The following is a 13683-nucleotide window of genomic DNA, read 5'->3' on the forward strand; positions in this document are numbered from 1 at the left end:
TAAAGCTAGAATACTCCTTGCCCTTTAGGCCCTTTAAAATAACCTAAACCTATATATCTAATGCGCTATAGAGATATATATAATTAATTATTATACTCTAGGTCGCTAGTAAAAAGGCATTTAGTCTTAGCGTTATATTATCTAGAAATTATATCGGCTATCTAATCTAAAGGAAGAGATCCTTATTTACTTTATTTTTAACCTAAATTCGCGAGGATTTTTCCCTTAGCTTTATAATATAAAAGAAATAACTAATTAATTACTTATTAACTATAATACGCTATTAATTAGTATATATTAGGCTTTAAACTTTATTAAGTAATACTAAGAGCTTAAGATATATTTCTTTTATAAATATAATTACTAGAGAGCTAAGTATAAAGATCTAATTATTATTTATAATTAGTTTTAGATTATAATAAATATAATCACGAAGTATAATATCTAATTATATAATATCTATAACTTTAATAAGATTAATTTTCTTATAGGTATAATTATAAGTAAAATAGTTATTATAGGCTTAGAAAAGTATTTAAAGCTAAAATTAATATAGCCTAGAAACTAAGAATAGATTATAATTATTTAAGTAATTAATATAAAAGGCTAGGCAATCTAGTTATTTATTATTAATATAGGCTAATATTACTTTACTAATTAGTATTAAGATAATAACCTCTTAGGTAATTAAGCTATTATAATAACCTAAAATAGCTAGATTAATAATAAGACTAGCCTTAAATAGCTTAAATACTTTAATTAATATATAACTAATTAATTAATTAATTTTTATTATTTCTTAATCCTTAATAAATATAAAAATTACTAATTTATTAAATTTAAGAAATATTATAAAAAAAAAAAATTATTTAGTTTTATATATTATTTTATTTATTTTATTTATTTTAGTCCCTTAATATTAAGTATTTTAATATATTAAAATAAGCTTATAATTAAGAAATAAAGCGATTAATTAAATATTTTATAACTTATATTTTAAAAACTAAGTTTTTTTTAGCCTTTTATATAATATATAAATCTATTATAATAAAAAGAAATATTAAGGGGGCTTTTAAAGAAACTAACTTTATTTCCCTTAACCTAGAAACTATAGTCTTAAAGCTTAATATATAATTATAGATTTTAATGCCTACTAAGGAGGGGGTTAAACCCTTTACCCCTTAGGTCTTAAGGACCCTAAAGATTATACTTAAGGCTAGGTCTTAGTCTAAATACCTTAAAAAATAAATTAAAAGGCATTATAATAGCTCCCTAGAGTTAATTATAAAGGCTATAAAGTCTCCTATAAAGGTAATAAAAAGAAATATATATAAGATTATATTATTAAGGGCTAAGGTTAAAAACCTTTAAGAGGTAAATAAAATATTAAGCTAACGCTAGAGGGCAAAAAAGATTAAACTATAAAAAAGAGGGGTTATAATAATAGAGGAGGGAAGGTAAGTAATTAATTAAATAGATATAGATATATAGGTAGTAGCTAAATTATCGAGGAGTAGTAATTAAGGAAGGTTAATTAGACTAGGTATTTAGCGCTATAATATCTATAATAAGCCTAGGTATAATATAAAGACCTATTAGGTAGTAATTAAGATATATAGGGAAGAATATAGTAAGTAATTTTAATTAATTAGATAATTTATAGTATTTTTATTATAATCTCTAGTAAGAAAATTAGGATTTTTAACTTACTTATTTATCTAGCTTACTTACTTATTAAGTATATTATCTTAAATAAAAGTTTATTAGGTAAATATTAAAATTAGTGCCCTTATTAGAATACCTTATACTTATTAGGAAATATAAATAATTAATTATAAATTTTATAAATAATATATTAAGATAATAATAATAAAGTAATAGAATTTAGACCTATAAAGGGAAGATTTTTATCCCTAATAAAATACTTTAAATTATCTTTAATTATTATTATTACTAAGTTATATATTATAATAATCTAGAAAAAATAACTTAAGCTATATAATAATACTATAATAACTATAACCTTAAAAGTAAGATAAAAGAAAAAATATATTAATATAAAAAATACTATAAAAAGTTCTAGCTATTAAAATAAAACCTACTAATTTATAAATAGGATAGGGTTATAAAGATACCTTATTAAATTAATATAACTACTTATATAATAAAATAAAGTAATTTACTCCTAGAATAAATCTAATAATATAATAAATAACTCTTAGATAATAAAAAAACTAATAAATAATAAATCCTAGATAAACTATACTATAAACTTATATATAAAATATATAATTACCTATTATATAGATATTAAGGAATTAATAAAACCTTAAAGTAAATTAAAATAATATTTACTTTTCCTAATATAAAGAAAACTATCTTAATAGTTAGTAAATAATATAACCTCTGCGCAAAAACTAAGGTATAATACTATAAACCCTATAGAAAACTATAGCTACTCCTAGTTATATAATAACTATAGGATTCTATTACTATAGACTTTATTACTAAACTACCCCTATTAAAAAAACTAGCTATTAGAAACTTCTATATTAGTATTCTTATTATTATAAATAGACTTATAAAATTTTCTTATTTTATACCCTATAAAGAATTAATAATAATAAAAGAATTTATTTACTTTTTTTACTTTTATATCACTAAGATATATAGTATATTACTTAAAACTATTATAAATTAAGGACTATTATTTACTTTAAAATTCTAATAAAGCCTTATAAGATACTTAAGAATTAATTATAAGCTTTCTATTATATACTATAAAAAGATAAATAAATAAATAAATAAATAAACTAAATATTAGAATAATACCTTTAATACTATATTAATTATAAATAAACTAATTAAGTTAAAAAGCTATTAGCTATATATCTAGCCTATAATATAGCTATAAATAATAGCATAAAGATTATACTAGCCTATATTAATTTCAGGTTTATATTAGATATATACTATTAAATATAAGATATTATTATTAATCCTAAAGTAATCCTTATTAGTAACTAGCTAAAAAACCTATATAAAGAAATATAAATAAAACTTAAATTTATTAGATATAATAAACTATATTAATAAGAAAAAAATTAAGGAATTAATCTTCTTAGAGGGAATTATAATCTACCTAGTAATAAAAAAATATTAAAATAAAATAATAAAATAAAAAACTTAACCATAAATATATTAGACTATATAAAATTAAGTAAAAAATCTTAAAATATAATTACAAGTTAGACTTATTACCTAGGATTAAGCTCTATTTAATCTTTTATATTTTATTACTTAAATTAATTAAAAATACTATCTAAGTTAAAACTAATAATAAATTAAAAATAGAAATTAATAAACTACAGAAATATATTATAAAAGCTATTTTTAATTTAAATAAAATTAATAATAAAATAATATATTTTATTAAATAATAAAATTATTTAGATATAAAAAATACCTAAAAACTATTAGAATACCTTATTAATATATAATACCTTCTAAAAGACTTTTACTAATAATATTAGAAAAAGAAATAAAAATAGCATTCTAATTAATAATATCTATAGCACTAATAAGCTAAGCGGCCACTATAGCCTCTAACTCTACCCTCTTAGCCTTATCTAACTTATTTAATAAGTTTAAACCCTGATGTATTATTATTACCCCCTGCTTATAAATTTATTTCTTTTAGCGACGCAAATATATTAGGCGGGAAAGCTACTCGCTTACTTATTATTATAGGGCAATTAACTCTTCCTTAGCCCTTTCCTCCTTAAGCTTAAAATAGCGCTTCTTAGCTATAAGATAGGATATTATTAGATAAGTTAATAAAAAAAAGAAATACTAAGATAAATTATACTTATTAATAAAAACTAATACTCTTAAGCTATTATAAGTATAATCTTAATAGATATATTCTAAATAATAAGATATGCCTTTAAGTATCTTATATTATAGATATTTCTAGGTATAATTTAAATAAGGTATAACTTTAAAGCTTATTTCTTTAATTAGTTTAAATAAATAGTAATAGCGCATAATAGACTAAGATTTTACTTTTAGTATATTATTAGTATTATTAAAATATTTAAAAAAAAAGTTTTAATAAACTAAGAAAAGTTAAGTAACTAACTTTATAGGCCTTAAAGATAAAATCTAATAAAGGGGAAATATTATATTATAACTTAATAAAATACTTATTATATAACCTATAAAAGACTTATAATTACCTATTAATTAAGATATAATTACCCCTAGGAGCTAAATAATTATAGTAATTACTTTATAATTACCTATAATTACTTATATAATTACTCTAATTAACCTCTTAAGAATAAGTAATTAAGGTAAACCCCCTAAGTATATAAGAGCGCACTTATTATACTTTCTTATATAATAGCTACCTTAGCTATTAATATAACTTGGTTATACTTAATACCTTTGAGCATATTACTAGACATAATACCCCCCTTATTTAAGCATAGCGCGACTAGTCTATCTACTAATATAATCCCAGCACGACTGGTTTATCCCTTGGGAATACATATAATTATCATAGCGCGATTAATCTTTTTATTAATATAAACCTAATATAATTAATTTATCCCTTAGGAATATATATAATTATTATATATTAATAGCTCTTATTTAGAAGATTATTTATATTATCTTAAATAATATTAAATATTATAATTACTTAGGTAATTCTTATAAATAATTATTATTAGGTCTTATTTACTTATTATTTACCTATGCTTATTATACCTATCCCGACTAATATAAAAAATAAAAATATAAATAATATAAATAGTTTTAATAATAAAGAAGTTAAATAGCTCTAAGCCTAGATTACTACTATAAGCTCTAAGATAAATAAACTTTATAACTTTATTAAAAAAATAAATAAGACTTAGTATACTTAAAATATATAATACCTAAATAATATCTAAGATCTTAATAATATACTTATTACTATAATAAGAGGTAAAGATATAAGAGAAATCTTTAAGTTAAGCCCCTTAGAGAAGTTTAATAAGACTACTTATAAGCTATTTGCTTTCCTTATATAGCTACGCGCTTCTATAACTTATTACTTAATATAATTTACCTTAATAACTAATAAGATTTAAGATATTATAAGGCGATTTATTAAATATATTATAACATACTTTAAGCCTATTATAAAGGAATATTTTATTACTTTATTTATTAAACTCTTATTATAAACTATTAATCTCTACTTAAGCTTTAAAACCTTTAAAGCTATACTCTAATAAGCTTTTAAAATAATAAATAAAAAGACATAAGTTAAAAGAAAAATTAAGGTATTTAAATAAACTTAGTTTATATCTAATATATATAATAAGCAAGTGTTATAGATAAGTAAGTATTATATTTTTCCCTCCTATATCTAACTTTTTATTTAATTAATTAATTCTTAAGTACTAAATATCTTAGATTTAAATATTAAGACTAAAACCCTTCTTAACCTCTAAGATAAAAATTACTATAGAAATACTATATATTATTTAATTAATTATTATTAAAATTAGTATTAAAATTACTATTATTTATATATTTATATAAGCTAAGATATATATATTATATATTTAATTAGATTATATTTAATTAATTAAACCTATAAACCTCTATTTACTTTTAAGTTTAGCGCTAAGCCCTAATACTAACTCTTTTTACATTTATAAAACTCTAATGCTAACTCTAAGAATTAATTCCTCTAAAACCTATAATACTAATAACCCCTATTTCCTAGTATTACGCCTATAGCTATATAGCTAGATCTTAACTAGCTATGGTAAGACTTCTTTAATCCTCTTATTTAGTAGTAGAGAAGGTCTTTATAATTATTATAAGTATTATAACTTATGCCTCGTGCTAGGTATTATTTTTTAAGTCTTTAAGGAATTTAATATCTTTATTAATAAGATATTCCCCTTTTTATTGATTTTTTTTTAGAGCTTTTAATGAAAAAAGCTTTTTTCTAAGGAAATTAAACTTTTTGTTAGTATTATAATTAAATAAAAAAAATCAATATAATTAAAAATTATAAGTTTAATTAATAATAAATTCTTATATTATATATTTATATTAATATTTTTAAGGCTTTTATTTAATATTATTATTTATAGCTAAATAATAAATATTTTTTATATCTTTATAAAGCTTATAAACCTCTTTATTAAGGTTCTCTTAGTTATATTGGAGGGTATATTAATAGGTATTAATTATATTATTTTAATTATTTAATTAAAAGTCTTTATAAAAAACTATTATAATTTCTTTAATATATTATTAATTAATTAGTTATAGTTCTTATTAGTTATAATTAAATCTCTTTTTATAAGGATAATAAAAGTAATTTTAATTTTTTTAAGTAATTAAAAATTATAATTAAAAGCTTAATATTAAAGGGGAGAGCTCTTATATAAAGGGATTAGATTTTAATCTCTTTAATTAAGATATAAGCTATTTATTATAAATAAAGCTAGCTTTAATATATTCTTAAAGCTATTAATAATTATATAAATAAACCTTATTAATTTAAGCCTATTAAGACCTTTAGCTTTAGGTATAAAGCTTTTACTATTAAAATTACTAAGATATAAAATAAGATATTTTAATCCCTATTTTAAGTAATATAAAGTAAAGTTATAATTAGTTAGATATTAATATCTATCTAATTAATTACTTATTTTTTTTATATTATTATTATCTCTTTCTTTTATAATTAGGGTTTTTTTACTTTTTAATATTAACTTAATATCTTATTTATTTATTTAAATTCTTTAACCTTAGCCTTAAATAAAATAATCTTATATATAATTATTTTTATTTCCTTAAAAGAAAACTATATAGCTTTTAGAATTAACTCTAAGGAGCTACCTTTATGCCTTATAACTTACCTTATAAGGTAATTTAACTAAGATTAAGCCTTAAGTATAATCTTTAAGGTCTTTAAGACCTAAGGGGCTAATAATTTAGCCTTTTTCTTAGGTAATATTAATATTTATAATTATATATTAAGCTTTAAGATTATACTTTTTAAGTTAAGAGGAATAAACTTAGCTCTTTTAAAGGTAAACTTAATATTTTTTTATAATATTAGCCTAAAATATAATATAAAAGATTAAAAAAACTTAGTTTTTAAAATATATTATAAAATATTTAATTAGATATTTTATTTCTTAATTATAAATATTTTTTAATATATTAAAATACTTAATATTAAGGAGTTAAAATAAATAAAATAAATAAGGTAATATATAAAGCTTAATAATTATATTTTTTTATAATATCTCTTAAATTTAATTAAATAATAATTTTAATAATTATAAAAAATTAAAAAATAATAATATTTATTTAATTACTTAGCTATATATTAATTAAAGTATTTTAATTACTTAAAATTAATTTTATTATTAATTTAACTATTTTAAGTTATTATAATAACTTAATTACTTAAGAGATTATTATCTTAATATTAATTAATAAGATAATATTAACTTATATTAATAATAAATATTAAAATTACTTAGTTATTTATATTAATTATTTAACTAATTATCTTTTATTTTTAATTTATAGGCTATATTAATTTTTGCTTTTTATACTTATATATACCTATGATAATTATTTATATTATACCTATTATAAAGCTAATTTTATTAATACTATAAATGTTATTTAATTAGATATTATATTTTATAAGTATATTTATTATAAATATACATTACCTTTAAATAATAGCTAGATCTTTATACTTAGCTCTCTAGTAATTAGATTTCTAAAAGAAATATATCTAAAAGGTCTAAGCATTACCTAATAAAGTTTAAAGCTTAATATATGCTAACTAGTAATATATCGCAGTTAATAAGTAATTAATTAGTTATTTCTTTTATATTATAAAGCTAAGAGGGAAATTATTGCGAATTTAAGTTAAAAATAAAATACCTAAAAATCTATTCCTCTAGATTAGATAATTAGTATAAATTAAAAACAACATTAACTTAGGCTTAGATATTATTATATTAGTTAAAGAGTATTAAATACTTAACTTAGTAGAGCTAAATATAGTATCTAATTAAATAATATCTATAATATAAATAAGACTAGCTTTCTTATAAGTATAACTATAAATAAACTAGTTATTATAAGTATAAAAAGGCATAAAAAGCTAAAATAAATATAGCCTAGAAACTAAGAATAAAGTATAATTATTTAAGTAATTAATATAAAAGACTAATTAATTTTATTATTTATTATTAATATAGGCTAATATTATCTTATTAATTAATACTAAGAAAATACCTTCTTAGGTAATTAAGTTATTATAATAACTTAAAATAACTAAATGAATTATAAAATTAACCTTAAGAAACTTAAATATTTTAATTAATATATAATTAATTAATTAAATAATTTTTATTATTTCTTAATTCTTAATAATTATAAAAATTATTATTTTATTAAGTTTATAAAATATTATAAAAAAGATTATTTAATTTTATATATTATTTTATATATTTATTTTAGCCCCTTAATATTAAATACTTTAATATATTTAAAAATACTTATAATTAAAAAATAAAATATCTAATTAAATAATTTATATTTTAAAGACTAAATTCTTTATAGCCTTTTATATTATATTTTAAGTTATTATAATAAAATATAATATTAAAAGAGCTTTTAAAAAAGCTAAGTTTATTTCTTTTAATATAAAAAATATACTCTTAAAACTTAATATATAGCTATATATATTACTATTAATTAAAAAAATAACTAAATTATTAACCCCTTAGGCCTTAAAGCCCTTAAAGATTATACTTAAGGCTAAATCTTAGTTTTAATACCTTAAAAAATAAATTAAAAGGTATAAAAATAGCTTCTTAGAGTTAATTCTAAGAGCTTTAAAGTCTTTTATTAAGAGAATAAAAGTAATTATATATAAAAATACCTTATTAAGATCTAAGAACTAAGACCTTTAATAAGTAAATAAGATATTAAGCTAATATTAAAAGGTAAAAAGGACTTAATTATAAAAATAAGACGTAAAAATAAAAAAAATAAGTAATTAATTAATTAAATATTAATATATAAGTAATAACTAAATTATTAAGAAATAATAATTAAGGAAGGTTAATATCACTAAGAGTTTAATATTATTATATCTATACTAAGCTTTATTATAATATAAAAACTTATTAGGTAATAGTTAAGATATTTAAAGAAAAGTAAAATAAGTAATTTAATTAATAAATTAATTTATTATATTTTTATTATAATTTCTAGTTTAGAGGTTAAGAAAAGTAATTATTTTACTTGTTTAATAATTTTACTTATTATATATACTATTATATATTTAATTAAATAAATTTAATTTATTTAACTTATATACTTTTAGTTTTTATTAAATTTAATATTAATTTTTAATATTAATTTTTTATATATATAAATTTTAATATTAATTTTAAAAATTAATATTTGTAAAATTTATACTATTAATAATTTTTATTTCTTATTATTATTATATTTTATTATATTACTTTATACTACCTAAAATAGGGATTAAAGTATCTTAATTAATATCTTAATAGTTTTAATAATAAAGGCTCTATACCTAAAGCTAGAGGTCTTAATAGGCTTAAATTAATAAGGATTATCTATATAATTATTAATAACTTTAATAACGCGCTAAAGCTAGCTTTATTTATACTAAATAGCTTATATCTTAACTAACTAAAGAGGTTAAAATCCCCTTTATATAATAGCTCTCCCCTCTAATATTAACCTTTTAATCGCAATTCTTAACTACTTAAAGAGGTTAAAATCTTAAAGGATTATGCTTTTATTATCCTTATAAGAGGAGGTTTAACTATTACTAATAATAACTACTATAACTAATTAATTAACTAATTAATAACTAATTAATTAGTTAATAATATATTAAAGAGATTATAATAATTACTTTTTATAGAGACCTTTAATTAAATAATTAAAGTAATATAAATAATACCTATTAATATACCTTTTAATATAATAAAAATAACTTTACTAAGGAGGTTAATAAGCTTTATAAGAGCATAAAAAGTATATATAATAAGCTATAAGTAATAATATTAAATAATAGCCTAAAGAGTATTAAGATAAATATATAATAAATTAATATTAATTAAATTTATAATCTTTAATTATAATATTTTTTTTTTACTTAGTCTCTTTTTACTTAATTATAATATTAATAAAAGGTTTAATTTTATTAAAAAAAAGCTTTTTTTATTAAAAACTTAAAAAAAAAAGCTAGAAAAAAAGAAAGATCTTATTAGCAAAGATATTAAATTCCTTAAGAACTTATAAGATAATAAGCGGCATAAGGCATAGGTTATAATACTTATAATAACAATAAAGACCTTCCGCACTGCTAAATAAGAGGATTAAAGAAGTTAGCCAACTAGGATCTAGCTATGTAGCTATAGGCGTAATATTAGGAAATAGGGGTTATTAGCGTTATAGGTTTTAAAGGGATTAGTTCTTAGAGTTAGCGCTAGGGCTTAGCGCTAGACTTAATAGCAGATAAAAGTCTATAGGTTTAATTAATTAAACCTATCTAGTTAAATACTTAATATATATGTCTTAGCTTATATAAATATATAAATAATAGTAATTTTAATAGTAATTTTAATAATAATTAAAATAATTATATCTTAATTAATAAGGCATCTAGAAAAACTAGTTTTATATATATTAAGTTATAGTTAATACTTATTAATAATTTTTTATAATAAATATTTAAATATTTCTTTTATATTATCTTATTATCCTTTACTCCTTCCCCCCCCTCGGCACTAGATATCTCGCCCTCCAGTAAAAAATAACCTCTCTAAACCAGTTCAGCGTCTAATGAGGACAAAACTAATGATGAGAGTGGGATTCGAACCCACGCCTATTTCTAGACTGCGAATCGTTGCTTGGTTCTTGTGGAACCTGAACAGAGCGCCTTAGACCGCTCGGCCATCTCACCTTATTGCTTTGCTTGTTGGCCTTGCGCAAAGATTTTGGGACCCATACCGAGACAAGCTGCTCGAGGAAAGCCACTGAGCACATTCATTGTGAGTCCTCCACCCCCAATAGCCTCTTGATAAACTCGCCCTTTTATACAAATGCTTTGTGATACCCTTGTCAATGCTCTCCCCAAATTCCTAGTGCCCAGGCGAACCTCTAACTTAGGTAATTGATACAATGCCGTATTGGTGAAAACCGAGAAGGGGTTGGATGTCGTTGTATGCGACAGCCATACAGTTATCTGAAGCCCCGATAAAAAGGGGTAACAAGTTGCCTTCTCTGCCCCGGCGCATGCGTTATGCACTGGGTGAACGAAGTGCGAACCAAGTCTCCGCTTCGTTCCATCTAGAGCGTGATTCTTCAAATTTCCCCTTGATGGCCAGTTAACAAGGTTTCGATGCTATATGACAACCTCTAGTTTGAATTTTTGGCCGCCTCATCACCCTGGCGCACCCATCTACGATTCCGGAACTCATATCTTCCGTTCAAAAACCGACGATCACGACCTCGAATTATGTCGCTTTGGGCTCTTCGGCCGTGGTAAAGCGTTATTGGTTTAGCTACCTGTATAGCTTCAGAAGAAACTCTCTGGAATATGGCCGACTTGTGGCTTAGGCATGCTGGAGAATATCTACCTAAGATACTCATTCATTGAAAGTTGGTCGGGTACCGCATCTAATGTGAGCTTGCGGCGAGCAGTACGGGGTATTGTTATTGGCATCAAAATGTGTTCAGTGAAATAGTGCAGGTTAGATCGGCAGAGCCGAGTCAATATAACACGTTACGTTAGAAGCTTGGTCGGTCTTCGTGTGTTGCTCGAGAACCAGAGAGAATTGGTCAGACGCAATGCTATGATATCGCATCTATACGGGATCGTTCAACATCGAATGGCTTGTTAGCTTGTTTCCAATACTAACATTCCCGCATTATGACCCTCATCATATCTTGCTCTACTGACTCAGCTTCCATTCGGGTGTGTTTTTCAACGTTCTGGAATAGAGGACACATGATAAACTAGTAGCTGCTCGTCGCCCTATGGAAGTGTCGGTAATCACAGCTCATGGAACATACATACTGTTACCTGTTCGGGGCGTAGATCAGCTTGTTGCACGCCTCCGGATTGGAAGAGGGGCTTAACCCAGTCCTTAGTCGTGCGAATGGATATGAAGGACATCCAGGAGACAGATATGATACTACTCCGCAATGCAGTGTATTCGACGCGATGGAGAAAACCTCTCAATTGGCATGAGTGCCGATGCAGATCCGCTACTCTTGGTTGTTATTTCCGCAATTGTGTTCCATAGCCACCCCTTGGGTCCTTTTCCAAGAGCTTGAACCTACGATTGCATCCCCCACGGTGGCATCGTTGACCCTCGAACTTTTCTGGCGACTGCCTGGTTAATCTTTCTCCCTGTGTCACTGCCAGTACACCCAACTCATCCCATCACATACTGTCAACGCCCTCGAAGGTGCGATTTCCTCAGATCATATTAGTTTACATCCGACACTGGACCTTGATTGGGTTCTTTGTAGTGTAGGGCTAGCCTGTGACCGCATAAATAGAGGCTTGTAGTTTTCTAAGGGTGTTTCTTGATAGGTGGAAGATGCTGACATGAACCTTTGCTGAGCTCTTCCTGTGTGATGGATGCCCTGGCCTATGTATTGGTGTTTGGTGCCCATTCTCAACGGTACTGCAAGTTAGGAATATTGCCAATAGTTTTTCCTTGCTTAAAGAACACAAACTGGTGACGTGGTCACGTTTTAAGCAAGAATTGGGATTTTAGAGATTGGACCAAGAGAGCTTGCAACGTGACCCTCGACCTACTGGAGCCTTTGGATGAAGTAGGGTGCCACTATAACGACGCAAGACGCCCCTTATACGATGCCCTTAGTCTTTCAAGCTTGAACAGAGAGGGAGGGGGTTGCTATGCGCAGTATTACCCGGCCTAGCATCTAAACACAATGGTCCACACAAAGTTCAATCCCTCGCCGCCTCATCCCTCTCTTTACCCAAGGACTTCTCGCCTCCTGTCGCTGAAGGCTTTCCACCCAATGGTTGGCTCAACTTGTGGTCAATAGCCTTGCAATGGCAAAGGCAGTGCCTCATTGTAAGAACTACCCCGTGTTGTTTTCCCGGCGTGAGAACACAACTACGCTCAGACACACAAGAAGCCAAGACCGCACAGCTTCTCAGGCCGATGGATGGCAGGAGAATTGAGGCGTCTTAAGCTCTGTCCAATACAAACTAAAAGACTTTTGATTTGTGGTTAATGCGATCATTCTTCGAGACGTCATTGATGATGAGAGTAAAAACAGGCAAACCCGGGAAACAGATGATCAATTGAGAATAACAAGACTCATAAGCTAAGCTGCCTGACTAGACAGGGACTAGATCCTACCACCACGGACATGATTTTCAAGTCTCTGCTCGTGGGCACAGAGACCCTTTCTAAGCGGGGGTTAGCCCGCGTGAAGTGCCCATTATTGAGCCGGCTTGGCGATAACCCCCTGCCAAGTCTTCCTAGCGAAGTCCGTCCCCCCTTACAATACCACACTATCAACCAAAAGGCATGTTTTACCCTTGCCGCTGTT

Source organism: Fusarium falciforme, chromosome 14 (genome assembly GCF_026873545.1).
Source record: "Fusarium falciforme chromosome 14, complete sequence".
NCBI lineage: Eukaryota > Fungi > Ascomycota > Sordariomycetes > Hypocreales > Nectriaceae > Fusarium > Fusarium falciforme.